Source organism: Fukomys damarensis, unplaced genomic scaffold, assembly GCF_012274545.1.
Source record: "Fukomys damarensis isolate Sample0158 unplaced genomic scaffold, DMR_v1.0_HiC HiC_scaffold_18, whole genome shotgun sequence".
In the NCBI taxonomy this organism is placed as follows: domain Eukaryota; kingdom Metazoa; phylum Chordata; class Mammalia; order Rodentia; family Bathyergidae; genus Fukomys; species Fukomys damarensis.
The window spans coordinates 14,879,948-14,898,600 of record NW_022900930.1 but is presented as its reverse complement, the minus strand read 5'-3'; the positions used below and the strand labels follow the sequence as shown (position 1 = coordinate 14,898,600).

The 18,653-nt window shown below is 33.7% G+C and overlaps 1 protein-coding gene across 2 annotated transcripts in view; it reads left to right on the top strand.

Moving 5' to 3' along the window:
* Sgcz (sarcoglycan zeta) overlaps positions 1-18,653 on the top strand; it is an 871,344-nt gene that overhangs the window by 191,869 nt on the left and 660,822 nt on the right. The gene's annotated exons all lie outside the window — the stretch shown is intronic.

Genomic DNA, 18,653 nt, shown 5'->3' with positions numbered 1-18,653 from the left:
TATATATATGGGTGGCACATATGAAACCCAATTTAAAGACACAAATGCATATGCAAAAACTGGACTTTTGTGACTAATTTCTACTTTTATGTATCAGAAGTTGTCCCATGACTAATTTTCTTGGCATATAAAAAGAGAAAAACCTAAATCTCTGCTTAGATAGAAGATTCTACATGGCCTGTTAGAAACTCTGGAATGTCAGGTGTTGGTTAGTTATTAAGCAAGGATGACTACTCAAAACAATGGGTTTTCAAATTAAGAAGCCGTTGACCATGGTGTGATTTCTTTCCCTACCTATCGTTTCTTCAGACTTTCTTTTATCATCTTTCCAGACTCTCTCCTCTCTGCTAGCACAATGAAAACTTGCCTGAGGGGAAAGGTTTTATTTTCCAGTTTATCTGCCATATAAAACCTTAGTGAAAAGAGAAAAAAGAAAGAAACAGATCCAATTATGTGTCCTCAAGATGACAGCCTCAAACTCATGTGTCTCCATTGTCTCAATTAGAAAAAAAAAATAGTATTTCTTTCTTATAAGTTGGAGAGAGATTTATAGTAGATATAACTGAACCCTTCAGCCGTGAGCAAGTACGAAGCTCACAGTGTTAGTTCAGAAGCTTGTATTCTGTTTGGTTTTTAAACTCAAAGTTCTTAGAGCAGACTGGGAATGCCATCTCATTCTGGTAAATTTTGTCTGTCCACACATCCAAAATACAGTCATGACGTTATGAATATCTATTAGGTAAGCAGTCAATGAAATTTAAACACTATTATTTATTATACGTTACTGTCTAGTCTATACTTTTTGTTCAAACCTTGCTGAAGACGTTCCCTGAAAGTAAACTTTCAAAAACCTACCACATCACCCTGTTATAAGTGCTTCTGCTAATACCAGTGAAACCTAGACCTACGTTACCCTTCTCTACTTATTTTCTTTATTTACAGCACTTACTAACTTCTACCATACCATATAAATCATTTGATATGACTCTTATTTGTTCGTTGTCTCCATCTCTTCCTTTGCCAGAATGTAAACCCTCTAGAGCCAGAGGATAATCACTGTTTATCCTAAAAATCTAAAAAATAAAGAAACGAATGAGTAAAGAAAATTGTAGGCACAGTCCTCAACTTTGTGATTCTCTAAACAAATTATAACAAACTGCTTTTTTCTTCTCAGTTTACCAGGGGAAAAATCTTGATTTTATTTAATTTTATTACCATTATATTATCTATTGTTAAAAGCATAATTCCCTAAATACTTCCTTGCCTGTACTACTGGGTTGTCTACAAAGTACATAGTTGGAGCTATTGTCACATAAATTAACGATTACTAAGTGTACCAACAAATAAAAACTCACTGTGTGTAGTGGACCAGAAGATTGATTGTGATATTAATTTTCCTATTTAATTATTGTCTTTTAATATTCCTACTTAATTACTTACATATAATTTATCCTGATCCTGTTTTCCAGATTCTATAAATCATTTTTAACTTGAATGGCTTCATTAAATCAGATTAGAACATATTTTCCTAATGCCACAGAACTAAATAAACAAGAAGCAAGTCAAGTCAGTGTTTTGTAAAAGGGGAGATCTGTCAAGTGTTTTGCTTTCTGGAGGACTCACAGACTAGATGGATTTCTCACACAGAACCTTTTATTTCTACCATTTAGTGCTCTGTGTGTAGCCATACCAAAGTTTATGCTTCTCAATTTATCTGTTCTGTGGCAGGAGTCTCTGTTTGTTTCCAATTTGTTGCACACCAACACCTTGAAAAATATGACTAAATTCCTCAGTGTCAAGTTGCTGTAAATGTTTCTAAATATTAACTCCTAATTCCAACACATATGTTTTTGATTGGCTCAGACACTGGCTTTGGACGGACGTCTGTACTGTGAGTGGCAGGAGCAGCCACACACGGGAGAAGCAATCCACTCGTCCATTAATGGTCCACTCTAGGACACTGGGATAGAAAGGAATGCAGAGATTCAAGGCAGTGCAGATAGAGCAGGATTCAAGGGGCGTACACACCCATTAGCAGCTTACTGTACCAACTTGAGGGAAAAATGAAAACATAGTTACATTTCACTTGTGTGGCATCCAGGAATGAACAGTAGACCCTTCTGAAATCTAGTCAATAGCAGAATGTTGCTGAGGAAAGCTTATGATCCATTATGGTAGTTGGTCTTTAACTTGTGCACCAGAGCCGTGAACTTGATTGACTCCATAAAGGAGTCCTCCCTCAGATGCTATTTAATCTGTTTCATGTCCAATTTTCAGCAAGCTTGATTATCCGATTTTCCAGTTCATAGAGTAGAAACAGAGGATGACACCCGGCAGCAGGAAGAAAAGACTGTTCCTGTTCTTTGGCAATAAGAGGAGTTGATAATAGCTGACTGAATAATCAGAGAAAAAGGTGAGGAAAATGCCCACAACAGTCTATGACCATGTAGTATGGGGCTGACAAAACCCGTCCACCTGCTCAGTCCAAGGCTTACTGTTAGAATGCGTGGCTCTGCCACATGCTTGTTGTGAACCTTAAACTATCTAATCCTGTCCCGCTGCATTTCTGAAAATATAGCTGTTGCATAAGATTATTTGAATGTCTATAATGTATATTCTAGTAAGTACTTTATAATTAAGATATTTGTATCAGGGCATTATTGTAATTATTACCATTTCTTTGTTTAAGCCTCACAGAATTGTGTTATTTAACATATTGGTTCTGTGTCATCAACATAAGTTAAACTTTGTTCTGTTTATGAAATCATTTAATGAACTTAAGAAATATTCAATCTTAATTTCTTAATACTTCATTCTTAAGGAAGAACACTTTACTAATTAAAGCATTCACTTACCTCATCTAATTTTTAAAATATATTTCATAACAAATACATAAATGCTGATATTAATTTCCAAGGAATATATCATTCATTCCAAGTCAACTGCTCATAGTAGAATTTGCACTTGTCAGTGTTACCACAATCAGATCATCTTAAAGTTTTCGAGTTTAATTTATTTTGAATGTTTCAGGGCCAGTTTATGCTATTATCACAAAGACCAAAAAATTGAGAGACAATTAACATGCAAGTTTATGTCATTATTTTATTGCCTTACTTCTGTAAAATTGTGTCATTTATTTTTTAAAATAAAAGTTATAGCGTGGGCTGGTACTAAAAGAGTTGATAAGATTACAGAGCATTATAGAATGTATTCGAGGCAATGGTAAAGGTGTGGGTAAAGAGTTGGAGGGAATAATTATTTTTCAAGTTTCCAAATGCAAATCCTTTGGCTTGAAGGGACAAAGCCTCAGCAGGGACAGGAGTGTATGGGGCAAATCTAATCAGTGGAAGATGGGGGGTTAGTGTGGGTCTTGAAGAAGAACTGGATGTGGATAAACAAATCACATTGCACATAGACCTGGGACTGTTCTTGTTAATTGTTAGTTTTGTTCCTTCTTTTAAACCTGTATAGTGTTTCAATAGATTTATTGAGAGTTCCCAGTTCCTAGCAAGTTGCTCTAAATCAAGGCAGCCTTCCTAATTCATTTTTTGACTTATAAATTGGAAGTCAGAAGGGCATACAACCTTAGATAAGCCACTAGATTCTGATCTCTGTGCTGTGAAATAACCACATGATTATGGTTCTTGAACATAAGTCTGAACAGGCCTTTCTTACATATCTAGAAACCCGTGTAGCACTCGGAGGACTGAAGTAATATTTTATCCTGTTGTAGATAAGGCCAAGATGCCTCATTCATCATCTTCCCCAGATATAATCAAATTAATTTGTACCAAAGCATGAGTTGCACTTCTCTTTACTTCATTCCACAACTTACAGAGTTGATATAAGTTCTAAATCTTTCAGATTTACAAGCACAGTGATATTTTAATGTAATACAATTTATAAGGTGGCTAATTTTGGAAATAAAATAGCTTCTAATGTTTGACTGCTTCACTAATTCAACTAAAATTTAATTCCAAAGTACTTCAGTCAGATGAACTTCCTGGGTTGAAATGCCATCAAAGGCCAGTCTTGATAAATAGATAGGCTTAGTTGTTTAAAAAAAATCCTTGCAGAATTAAAAGAATAATAATTCCAAATTTTCAGATTATGATTAGATTTCAAGAAAACAGAATTTTAAAATGTACATTTTTTCCTAAATCGACTAATAAAATTATCATTTTAAAACTGAGTTTGTAAATCTTACCAAAAATTAATGTAGATAGTGAGATTTTCTTGTCTAGTATAAGATTACCCGTGGAAATACATATTTTATAGGTAGAAAAAAATGTAAACATTTTAAGCAAACATTATCATATAGTTTTTCACAATTTATTAAGACATGTTACCTAAGAACTTGACAAGCAGAATATTGATCCCAATGAAAAAGAAGTATATGATAATTAAGATAAACTGCATCCCTACAATTGGAAACCAATATGTCAATCACATTATTCATTATTATTCATTCCTGCACAATAATAGAATATGGGTGAACTCACTTCAAAAGTTAGAGTTAAAATTTCCTGGTGATGAACTGACAATGGATATTTTGATAAAATTAATAATGACAGGAAGGAATATTGACTGTCCATATATGAATTTCTCTTCATACATAGAGTTGCATCTGTCCCCAAGAGGCACTAATTTAATCAGTGTGGGAGATTGATCTACAGAAGCCTGCACCTGCATTGTGCGGTAGGACAGATGTCTTCAATTGCTGTGACAGTGCTCACCTTGGATGAGTCAGAGGTGAAGTGTGTGGGATTTTTAATTGAATTTTATCTACATCAAATCATTTACAACACTGAGTTGCACTGCTCAAGGTGGGTCTATGAAAAGTACCTTGCAAGTTCTGTTGGAGTAGAGTGACTCAGCCAAAATCTTTTCAGGCATGTGGGTTGGAGACAACCAATTTGCTGTAGAGTGTCTAACCTGTTCTTATAGAGAGCGCTTTGGTATTAATCACTGATGTTATAATCCATCTTGACTCTTTAAATGCCCAAGAAATAGATTCATAGACTTGCCAAGAAAATAATATGTACATTTTTATAATAAAGAAACCATTGAAAATAAAGTCTATATCTTCACCTCTGATCTATTCCTTGAATTCATTCTAATATTCATGATTGTTCTTGAAATAGCCACCTATCTGTCTCTCAAATATAATGTCTCCCAAGTAGAATTCTTGCCTCCAGATTCCCCTAAATATGCTACCTTCCCAGATTTTCTAAAGATTTGCTTGAGATCTGAATTCATTAGGAGACAGATGCTGAAGTAAGTTTACTGATTCAGTCTAGATTGGAAGGCATGGCTTTGCGGCAGCAACACATTTTAGTACGGTTCTTGTGAGGACACTGGCTCCATTGCTAAACTAGAACCATCCTTGCCTAGTCTGTTTGCCTCCAGAAAACATGCAGGCTAGAGCAGTGGAATGTATGTTTTCTTAAGCCAAGCAGACATCAAAAGTAGAAAGAAAAGGCCTGCCGTCTTCCCACAGTGACTTCTATGTTTATCAGTCAAGTTAGTCACATGTCCTACATAAAGAAGAGACATAGGGCTGAAACTAGACAGAGGGCTGCTTTGGTGGAGGGTCCTTGATTTGGAAATGTGAACTAATGAGAAAGTAGGTGCCTCCCCCAGGTGCCAACATGTCTCTCAGAAAATGACTTTAACCACCACTTAAGAGCATAAACCACAAATTAAATCAGATGAAGGGCTAGAAGTGGATGTCTCTGCCAAGTGGTCTAATGTTACGGGCACCTCATGATAGGTACAGGTAGCTGGTGACTACAGCCTCATGTTTCTTAAAGGGAAACATGTTTGGGTTTAAGGCCAGTGGAAATAGCCATACTGAAACTTTCTCAGCACTAAGTGTGTATAATGTGACTATTCTTAATACTCAGAATACTTAAGTAATAATCATCCTTTACCTTTCAAATAACATGCAAAATGAAGCCCCCTTTTCTCAGGATGTGGGCAGCATCATTTGGGACCTGTATCTGTGCCACACATAGACCCGCACACAGAATCACCCAGTGTCAGTGCTTTGGGGTGGTAGGGCTGCCTCTAGGCCTAGCACATGTCTTGGCCACCGTGGAATTGGTTTGTTTACTACATGGTCAAACCATCTTTTTATTTACAGCTGCAATCCAGCAGATTCTGTCAACTCTGGCAGTTTCTGCTGTCTACGTAAATGCGATAGTAACGCTTGTAATTAATGTCCCAGAAGAGTTTGATGAGGCCACTTACCTCTGGCCAAATCACCCTCCATCATTTCAGAAGGGAGATGTTTAAACAAACCGGTAGCTTTGATTATTTGCACTAGCCTTGAGAAATTGAGGTTTTTGCTTTGTTTAGGTTTTTGCTCTCAAATGTGGCAACTTCTTATCTTTCACTCCTAATTATTCCATCTTGGTTTGTGAATGAAGAGCATTAGTTGCACAAATAACCTTTAACTACAAAATTGGTACTGAAAGTTGTTAAGATTAAAAGCACCACTCATCAATTCACAGGAGTAAAATACATTCTTAAGCTATTTCCATCTGTAACAACTATATGCTTTCATTATTCAGGTCATCTTTGTTTTTTTCCATCTGTTTCCTTGCTCATAGGGGTTAATAACTTATAATTTTATATCAGTACAATCAAAGAAATATGTGTTGAGGAAAACGAATCCATCTAGATTTTCATTTCCAGCAGGGGATATATATTTGTGTGTAAGATAGTTAAATAAGAAGGATAAGTCTGCTACATTTTCACTAGTGAGTCACCATGTAATGCCTGCATTCTTCTGTAATGCACACCAGATATTTTTAAAATATCACTATAACTCTATTACTTAAAAAACTGTTTACATCGTGAAGTTGGCAACACACATCTTGCCTACAGATCACAAAAGTATAAACTTATAAGCTTATAAAATATAAACTTAAAAATTTGATGTTAAATATTCTGAATGAGACCTGATTATTTACCAGTATATTACAAAGCAAAACAAATAGCATCTTGTCTTATAATCGAATATAAAAAAATTACTGAAGAGGAAATAAGATAAAGTGATTTATGTATTCATCTGTTGAATTAGTGATATATAAGGTACAATTGGAAGACTCTTTACTTATCTAATTAATCCATTAATATGAATATGGATAAAGATGAATCTTAAAAATTTTTCAGTAATAAAATAAGATAGTTATGTCAGTAATTCTATTGTTGGGTTTAAAAATGATGCAAATATGATATCACTGTTTTGGTAAAATTCTTTGGTGAGTTATTTCTGGGACCAGATAATGTATTTTTATAGGTAATCACTATAATTAAATGAGAAAAATGAACTTGTGCTGTACATGTACCCATAATCCAATAATTTGTCTCTGTGAGGATCGATATAAGTAATATTCTCATATTTCAGTATAGTGAGTATTCAGGATAATTTAATCCAATAAAGTTTACCATTATTTAAAAGACACTAATATGACAGAAACATTCATACAAAAAGGAGATAGTTAAATTTAGTCTTAAAATCTGGTACAGTTTGTCATCTTCTATAATGAAAAATATTATACTTCATTTGGCATTCCTTTTTGGGCTCTTAAAATGAAGTAGTCTTAAATATTTTTGAGTAGAATTTTACATTATTTTAAAATTTTTATTAAAATATCCATCAGTTGCTGCAAATAACCAAATACAACTCTATTATTAAGATTTTTATTTGAATATTTAGAAAAAACAATACTTGAATTATTTTAACAAACCCAACCCTAAAACATAATTATTGTTACAAATCATATAATCAGATTTCAATGAATGGATAGGATAAATGATGAGTTTCTTGAAGGCACATAAAGGTTTAAAAAATTTTTAAAAGACTCAATATTAGTTTGTGAATTCTCTATATTTAAAAGAAAATGGCAGAAATTAATGAGTCTAGATTCATTATTTTCTGATTCACCATTGACAACGTCTACACAGTAGACAAAGTGTTATATAATTGTAGAAGCCGGGGCAGAAGTTTCATTATCTTACAAATTTGCCAACGATGTCATCATTGAATAATTGCCACGAATAGGGTCAAGCAACTGCATCAATGACAATTTGGTACAGAGCAATTATCGGCCCAAGTGTCACGCTGGAGCTATGGCTGACCATGTTCCTGATGGCTAACGCAAGAGGACTTTGGGGTTTCCTCTATTGTGCTATCCATAGGCATAAGTTTGAGAAATGCCAAGTGCATGGAAAGGCCTTTGACCATAACTTGAGTGTTCATTCAGATTTTCTCCACCTTCCTTCCTATAATGAGAGTGCGTGAACAGCCAAGAGGCTGTAACAAGCATTTTCATCCCATTCACCCTTTGCCTGATCATGCCAGTTGTCTAACTGCATGTTTTAGAGATAAGCTTTTGGATAACTTGGTAAATATTTTGTGTAATCAAAATCTTGAAATTCTGCCTGGCAAGTGCAAGATCCTGAGGTCAACTCCTGGGATTGAAAGAAAAACTTGAATGTGTATTTAAATTATTACTTGTTAGAATTGACCACTGATATCATATAAAGATAATGTTATAGTCCCCGCTTTATAGTTTTGGTTTCTGTGCTTTCAGGTTCACTGAGGTCTGAAAATACTAAATAGATAATTAAGAAATGAACAATTACTAATCTTAAAATTCCTCCCTATTCTGAGTAGAGTGTGATGAATCCTGAGAGCTGTTGCATTGTGTCTTGTTGGGCAGATGAGCCTTTCATTTGTCCAGCACATTCATGCCGTCCATTCTAGCCATATATCCCCCTTTGAAAGTAGGCTGCAGAAGAAGGGATGACAGTTCTGGGTTTAATAAGGAAATAAAAAAAATATACCGAGGTTAAGGTCTATTCTGAGAACAAATCTGTCTGCAAAATTGCAAAGAAGGATACAGGAATTTGCCTTACTGTTATATTTGAAACTACAAAAGTGTGTGGTGCTTAGTTAATATGGAAAAGACATTAAATTTGTGTATATATGTCCAGGAAAAATATAGTACCTATACAGAAATTGGTACTATCTGTAGTTTTAGGAATCCAACAAGGTCATGGAACATATCATTCTGAAGATAGCAGGGAGAACTACTATAAATAAATGAGGCTGGCTTCTTAAGAAATGAATATAATGAGATCATAGTGCAATGTAATACTGAAAGTCTTGAAATATTTCCATTGAGACTCTATGCATGTTAGATATACGAGTCCTGCATCTTAGTGAAATTATAGAAACTAATAATGCTGGTGAAATGTTTCCAGGATCATGATAAAATATGAAAAACATAAGTTAAGAATTATTTAAATTAATGATAAACTAACCAACTATAAACTATTCACATCAAACACACTCTGATTTTTTAATACAACAAATGTCAATGTTCATTTTCTTTCATGTGGACACCTGAATTTCAAGGCCATTTTTTCTTACAATTATAAACAACAATATTACATTATTCTTGTTGCTAGGAGGTAACTATTCATTTCTGTAATTAGATTATCTATTTTTATCAAAGGTAGAAAAATATAGTAATATTTATTTGATCTCAAATTTAAAGCAAAAGTTCCTTTACATTATACTATTTTATATTCTCATATTTCAGCGTGAGTGAAAAACGGCAGATTTCTTTGAAGAACATTTGCATGGTTTTCAGTTTGGTTACATAATTATTGCTTTGGAGGGCATTATTTTAGAATGCATTGCTATAGTCATAAGAATTAAAGAAAATGGAAAAATACTTACCTACATTGGAAATATCAGTTTATCTTGCTAAATATGTAGAATTATGATATATAGTCAGGAATAGGGTTCTGAGCACACTCTAGAAATTAATTTACAGGAGCTTCAGACTGATCTAACTCAGAAGGTTCTTCTTATCGCTTATTCTCTAGGTCATTGATAGTTGCTAAGAACAATTTTAAACTGAGAATTTCTTATTATCATCTCTAAATATTGCATTCTATTCAATAACATTTTGAACTGAATGGCTATATTTTACTGACAATTACAAGAAAACTGAAAGGGTCCTATTCTCTTATTCCTGAAATAAAGTTGTAAAACTAAAATTTATATAAGTGAAGATTTTTCAACCTATTTCCAGTACAGAGGGGAAATTGTACAGTTTTGATGAGGATATGTGAAATACTGGGAATAAGGAAACGTTTTTAACCTCAACTATATGGATATGTCCATACACATGTTGGGGAATTGAGGTTCTCAGCAACAAATTGACTCTGAGGATAAATTTTTGCTGAAGAATAATTTTAATCATCAGTTAAATTAAATGATATTTTACAAGCTTTACTCCCTCTTTTAAAAACAAATCCAGTTTAATTATCCTTTTTCACTTTTATCATTTTGCAATTTAAAAATCAGGCCAATGAAATTTAATGGTATTTGAATTGCTTTTTCTTAATGGTTGTTACATTTGCTATAGTTTCATTTAAAATTTCAAGGATCCTTTAATAATAAATAAAAGTGAAACAGTAAAACAATGGAAGTATCACAGTGACAAATAAAATGATAGAAATTTAATTCATTTAGCAAGAGAAGTAGAAGTCTCTAAGAGTTAGTGAGGGATTTTTCACAGAAAACAAGAGAACATTAAAAACCTGAAGATAAAATTAAAAAACCTTCACACTGAAAAGGAGATTTGAGTGGAGGTGAATGCCGGAGGTGGCTGGGGAGATAGAGGCAAAAAATGAGAAAATATCCAAGTTTAATATCATTATATTAGCTATCTAAAAATTAAAATGAAGATCCTATAAAATAACTTTTTGGGGTTAGATGTTTTTACAGAAAAATTAGAAACTACAGACAAAAAGGCAACATATTTATGATATTAAAATCGGCTTATGATTTGAGAATAGAAAATTTGTATTTTTGTAGAAATCCTGAATATGTTAAAAGGCAAATGTGAACTGTAATAAAGTATGTTTGAACTAATCTTTTAAATTCTATGTATAGCATCTTACGACTACATCTGAGATATTTTTTGTATGTATGACTTGAGCAATTTTATGTTCTCAAGGAATTGCAGTCATAAATGTTACTATCCCAGACAGCAATTTTACTTCAAATGATATTTCAATGAGATAACTATATCTGATGTCTTTTAGTTACTTTACTATTAAAACACATATACACCTAAGGGTACTCTAAAAAATAACATTCTTTTCTAAACTTAATAGAATTATAGCTAATACTTAGGAACGTAAATATGGTAGTCACATTAAACACCATTTTCCAGAGGAGACTGAGAAACAGAAACTTGCCTAAATCATATAATCAGTAAATGTCAGAGCCGGAATGTAACACATGGATGATAGATCATACGTTTACCATTATGTTCTGGTTCATGTCATAGTGGGTCAATATTTGTAAGAAAACTGGATTCATAATCTCGCAAAAGTAGACCACTAATTTTGAGTTTAAAATTTGCAAATTAAAAAAAATTAATCAGACTTTTCTCAAAAGCTAATCTTAACTTACTTATTTTAAAACTATATTATGTGTAGTCTTCTAAAAATACAATATCAAAATCTGCCATAGTAAGATGGAGGAAATTAATTTATCCTAATAAACTCTTGCATTCAAGATGGAAATGCTCACATCAAGACCATATTAATAATTATTTTTAAAGGTCAAGTGGAACTTTACATTTTGCTTGTCTGTATCTTTTTGCAGATCTGCTTTTTTTACCCCCTCTCTATAGCTAATTGTGCATCTGTGGAAGGCAGAATGTTTTCACTCGGTCCTTGAATTTTTGATGCTGGTGTGACAACAAATGTACCAGCCAAAGTGTTAGCTAACAGCAGCTCCTTCTTAGGTTATTTTTAAGTGCTATTATTTCTTTTCTTTGAAAAATAACTAATAATTTGCTCTTTCAAGTACATTGCACAGCATTTGGTTCCTTGGATTTTAATATGCAAGTCAATATTTTGCTGACTTTCTTTGTAATACAGATATATCTAAAAAAGCACATTTTAAATTTCTTAATGGTATAATTTTCTATCTTGTGAAATGAAGATTTAAAGATAGACTTTTCCACTTATCTATGAAAATATTAATGAGTTAAAAATTTAAGCACATCATAGATTTTTAAATTCTGATATTTTAACAAACCTCACTGTAGATGAATTACCAGTAGCACAAATTCTAACATAAGCATTATAATTTTCTATGTGTTCAATCCAAGTGCATTAACTCTCATGATTTGGAGCTTATACAAAACATAGAAATAAATTAATTTCTATCTTCTCCATTTTGCTGACAAAGGTAAAATAACTTTCCTTTCACGTCAATGAACTCATAATTTTCAGAACGTAATTGGGCTTGGTAAATTTCTTGATTTGATGTACTTGCATTTTGAATGTCAAATCATTATTATGCTATCTAAATAAAACCACTGGATAGCAGAGTTTTTACAATTTCTTGTTCTGTTTCAGCATCAAGAAATTTATTCCAATATTCTAAGATTCTGGAAAAATATTAATATGAGTAGCTATGAAAACACTTAACATTCTTCTCTTCTTAGTACATGAGAGTCCATATACTAAATCATATGTATTATTATCTTAACTAAATTATATGTATTGCTATCCTATTTAATTTGCACAGTACCATGTAGGGTTGAGACTCACTCATTTTTCTAAAATCATATAATTAGTAAACACAGATGCCAGGCTTTCATAACATATGACACTCCTACAGAGCACATTTTTTTTACTATAGCTTCTTTGAATAATTCAGCCTCAGAATGTGACTTTAATTTATTCATTATTAATTTTTAAAACTTTCTAAGAAGTAAATTGAACCTTAGCTGGTATTTAACCTTATCATCAAATGACTTAACTAGTCTTTATTATACTGACACCAGACTCCTGAAATAAAATAGTTCTGACCTTATAAGGTTTGAATGTTTCATAGTAATATGACATTTCAGATTCTTGGGAATAGTTGCCATGCGATTTTATTTTAATTGTCATGTATAACATAAAATGGAATTCTTCTGTCAGATTTGAACTATTATACAGTCCTTGATAGTGAATCATGGAATTTTAAATATTTCATTTATGTTGTCATTGATGATACTCTATGATCTTGGCATAGCTTATGATGACTTCACCAGTGCTAGCACCTAAGATGTTACTATGTTTTTATATCTTTAATTTATATAGAGAGGAAAATGAGGATAGGATACTCAAAGGAAAATAAAGCTTAAGTTTACTAAGAAATAACTCAATATGTCACAAAACTCTAAAATGAACACTGAAAATTTCAGTGGTATACATACTTCAGTCCCAGAACAAAATAGCAATCTCTGTTATTTTTTTAATATATATATATATATATAAAATTCTTCTGCAGCCTTCAGAACTGTGACCCTGTTTGAGTGGAACTCTTTAGTACCTGGTCTAGCCCCAAAATGCAAAGTTACAGATTACTCCAGGTCCAGGAACATTGTATATTTCTTTAACATTCTCTTGGTCTTAGGCAAGTTTCATGCTTTAGTTAGCTGTCAGTTGTACTTGGCAGCTCTATAACTTGCAAGGTCTGCTCCTGTAGAATATACAATAAATTATACATATTTATCAAAATTTATTGGCTGTGCCATAATTTATAAGGTGATATTCCATGGCTTCAGGAAATGTAGGATATTCAAAGCTTACTATGCTGAGTGATGGTGGGGCGTCAGAGTGAGGAAGCGATGAAATTAGAACAGAGATTCTCTTTTATTTAAAAAAAATGAATGAGCAGGCACACTGTGTCACTATCATTTGTAAACTTCAGAAGGTGCTTGAAATTTGTTAGAGTGAGAATATTACCATTTGGAAAAAGATTATGCCTATTGAAGTTCAAAGCTTCTAGAACTTTTAAGGAAAACTAATGTGAATGACCTCACCATGAGTGGCTTAATAAGGGAATTGATTTTCCTTTTTCCCTCTGAACCCTATGCTCTCTAGTACATTTTCTAAAGCAGAACACAATTGTTTCTAAAGAAGAGCACAATTTGGAATACCAGTTCTTGAACCAGACTACCCACACGAGAATAAACTTGAGAGTGGGTTTACAATGTTTACTCTTGTGTTGTCAGATACTACTTCAGATATTCTAAACCAGAAGTGGGGATAGAAGTGGGAGCAGGGCTGAAAATTTGAATTTCAACTCTGTGCAAAGATAACGTTAAAAATTCTTCAGTTCTTTCTGACATCCACTTGGTAATCCCGCTTTTAACTGCATTATTATTGACACCTTGTTTGGAAGCCTGGCTTTACCACTTACTAATTCTACATTTCATTTCCTCCCTTATAATACTTTCAAAAGTTGTTAAGGAGCATAAGATATATTAACTACCTTCTGTAATATTTGAGTTGATAACGATTTCTAGCAGTTAATGTTTGAATTGTTATCATCAGTTACATGTATAAGGTAAGGATTACAGATAATAATCATTGGCGCAATAGCGATTGTACTTTTGCAAAAATATCAATCCTCTATAAAAATATCAGAGCTCTAAAGTCACTTTGGAAATTGGGGCTTGCGAGAGCAATTCTGACTTCTTATTTCCACGTGTATCAATAGACAAACTCATAGACAAATCTGCCAAAAGCGAAGAAGTGACATAAAAATGAGTGTTATTTTTTTCAAGCCATTCTACTTGATATTCTGGTTGTGCAGTTTGCTGTATATGTTCGAAGTAAGCCATTCCATTCTCCACTTCTTACTGTTAGGTTTTACTAACTCATTGTTCAGTGTTGCAAGCAAATAATCTATTACAGCAACAAAACATCAACTTTTTTATCAATACAACATACAGCGCACTTGTAAAATGTTCTGATTAGCCATCAGTCCTTTAGTGAAAGCACATCAATGCCCTGCACGAAAGGGTTGTCACACGTGTAGTTTTGCAGCACAATTACTCTGAAGTACTAAGGCAAATCTGTGGATACAGGATTGAAAAATATTTTGCTATGCTAGTGATTGTCTTTTAAAAATGTAAGTCACCATAAGATGGACAAAATGGAAAGCAAGGCAGAAATCTCAGAAAGGAGCCCATGTCCTTGTGAGGGTTTCCCTTCGCCGCTTCAGTCAGTTGTACCTCTGACTTCAGTTGTCAGTGTTTCGCTGTACTCACAGCGGCTCATCACTTTCATCGACAGAGCTTCTAGGTGCCTATTTCCAGGATAACGAAAGCCCCACTGACTCACAGGGTCCACTATCTCTTCTTCCTACATGATTATGAGGCCCTGGAACTTTATAAATAAAATAAAAGATATTATATTGGGCAATTATATTCTTATTATATCTTATTTCTTCTGGGATTAGCCACCATGTAATTTGTATTATATAAAGTTTTTATACAGTGTTTTTGACATATTAAAGCTTTTAATTAACTATCTTTGGGATTTCCTTTAAAAATCAATATCAATCAATAGATTTTCTTACTAACTCAATATTGGCAAACTGGTTTTTAAAGCTACCTGTATTCTAAAGTCATTCCTCGAGCATTGCCAACATTCCTGTTTATTCTGTTACTCTATAGTTTATGTCTGTTTTTGAGATTTATTTCTTGGCAGATGTGCCTACCATTTTCAGGGAAAATCTAGGCAACAACTTTGGAGAAGGATGAAAAATATTTTTGATAATCTTTTCTTGTTGTTGCATATTTCCTTATGTATTCTTATTCCCAAATACTCTCAACTTTTTTTGAACTCTTTCAAAGAGGTAAACTCAAGGACTAAACAGCCAGGCTTGACAGTAGCTTGAAATTTACTAGCTGTATAGTCAGAAGCAAGTTTTAAGTTCTCTGTGCTTTAATCTCTATATACACAAAATAGATATAATAATGATATGCATTTTATAGAATTACTTGACAGGTAGTAGTTATAATTCTTACCCTCACATGAGAATACACTAATGACTCAGATATGGCTGATAAATATCCTCATAAGTTTGTGTAACTTTCCTGCAAACCAGAGACAGGCTCAGGCAATGTTTCGCCTGTCAACCAAAGGCTGGAAGAGTCTGGTGGCTCCACTTTAGAGTTCCGACTCCTTGGAATCTTACTTTGAAGATACGATGTAGCTGTTTACCTTCATATTAGCAAACTTTACTGTGAATGTCAAGATTGTGCTGAGTCATTCTTGACTGGATCGCATTTTCAAATTCAGAGGACAATCTAGTCCTCCCTTTCCTTGTAAGTGACACTGAATCCTAAAAAGCTAGTTCTTCTGGCAGTGAACTGCACCTGCTTATCAGTGAATAGAGCTTCTCTTTTGCTTGAGCCTCAGTTATGGTTTTCAGTTTTTCTTACCTGTGTTACTGGGACAACTTCCAATCTGGTCCGTTTTGAATGGCCTTACCCCACTTCTTTAGTTTGCTATGGCTTCCATAACAAAAGACCATTGACTGCGTGGCTTAATCAACAACAATTCTTTCTGATAGCTCTGAAGATCAAGGTAATCTTGAAAGCATTTTTCTCGGAGGCCTTACTGACTCAAACAGACCTCAAGCTGCCTCTTCACATGGGCTTCTCTTTAGGAAGTGTGCCCCTGGTACCCTTTGTTTAAGAAAATTTCTTTTTTTACCAGATGCTGGAAGGATTTTATCAAAACCCACTTCATGACCTCATGTAACTTTAACTATCTACTGTGATAACTTATCTGCACGGTGTAGTATCATTTGGAGGTGCTGGGGATTGCAGCTTCAATATATGCATTCGGAGGAGGTCATGGAGGATATTCAGGCCCAACACTCTTCTAAGGTGTTGTCCACTTTTTAAGCCCAGTGCTTTTCCTACAGGCGTAGACCATCTGTTTTGAACTTTTCATGTTCTCTGTTGTCTTTAGGATAGATCCACATTTCTTTGCACAAACAGCATATGTGACTTGGACCTCACAGGCTTTTTAGATAAATTAATTGCTAGTGCCCGAAATGCTGCACTGAAGACTGTGAGGCCAACAGAAGGCTCAAGGAGAAAGGACACTGTGATCTACAGACAGAGGCCGCCACAGCAGCAAAAGGCAGGGGAGACCCATATCACCCTAGCACATTGGCTAGCGTTCATCTACCCTACCTAATTCTCCAGCCTCTTTCTCACCTCTCTTCCATTTTCGTCTGGACCTAATAAGTGCTTTGACCTCCTCTGTATGTGCCATTATTTTCTTTACTTTTGCAAACTGTTATTAATTTTTTTAGAGACTACCTGGTTTTTCTTCCTCTTCTTTCTCTTCCTTTGCCTAATTCTCAGTTTCAGACTTCAACTCACATTTAACTATTTCTAAGCATATTTTCTGATCTGTTTTTATTTTTCTCCTCAAATACTCTCATCTGTGTGTAGGAATTAGCTTTTGTCTGAGCAAGGATCAACATGCACTAAAATTGCCGGCTTTACTTCTTTGTTTCCAAGGGTGACTTGACATTAAATGAAGCAAAATGCTTGCGCATAAGAAAAACACTGTGTATTTGGTACATGACTGATGGAACCGTTCCACAAAAAATATGGTGACAAGGTAACAGACAAACTGATTTCTATAACAAGGAAAGAACTGAACAGAATCTGTAGGATAAATTAAAGGCACTGCTATCCATACATACTTCTGCCAACCTCACTTAAAACACACTCAAGTATGGATAAAACTATTTATTTGCTATTAAATCCATGTCTAAATATTATAGAAGAAGCAAATTCATTTTAGTTCTATAATTAGAACTAGTATGATTGGTTAGCACGATATGTAGACATAGTGGCTATCTTTTTGCATCACTTTTAAAATTTGAAGCTTGGCATATGCCTATTGTCATAGCTACTTGCAAAGCTGAGGCTGATCACTTAAGCCCAAGAACTGTGATCAATGTGGCCAACAGAGTGAGACTCAGGATCAAATAAAAAAAATTAAGAGTGAGGATAAATATCATTCTCAATATGCTGCTGCATGGAGATCCCAGTTTTATATAAGAATTGAAAATATGTACAAGACTACAATAATAATTTCCTTCAGGTACAAGTTAATCTCAAGTAAAATTACTTAGCTTCAAAGCTCTTGGAGAAATCAAAGTAAGTCTTCCATTTTTGGTGAGAGTGAGTTTTAATGAAAAAGTTTTAAAATATTAAAATAAGTGAATAGCTCAAATCACTAAATATAGGGAATTAAGGATACCATGTTGTTGTCACTTTCGCTATTGAAAGCATGTTATTAGGCATTGAATGTGCATATGAACTAGAGCACATTTTTCTCAATGGAAAAGCCTATGACTAGAACCCAGAAATTTACTTAGAAATAGCTTTCTATTAAGGATATTTGTATTTTTCATGACGAAGTGAATCTAAGTTAACAAGGCCTGTTCTATTCTGAACAGTTTTGCATTGACTTTGCTGAAGTATTGAGAAAGATGTTCATCTATAAATACTCTTTTTTTTCTTTGTTAGTGCTCTTTGGTCTTCAAGTATCGATGATTTTACATTACCTACACCATTTTCCTATTACCTCTTTGAAAACGTGCAGTACATTAGTGAGTTTTTTATGCCTTTGCTGAATATTCTTATTGTTTCTGACAAAAGACTGGAATACAATTTGGAAGTCACTTTTTTTACTATATATGTTGAAAGCAGTGACATGACTAGGACTGTTTTTTT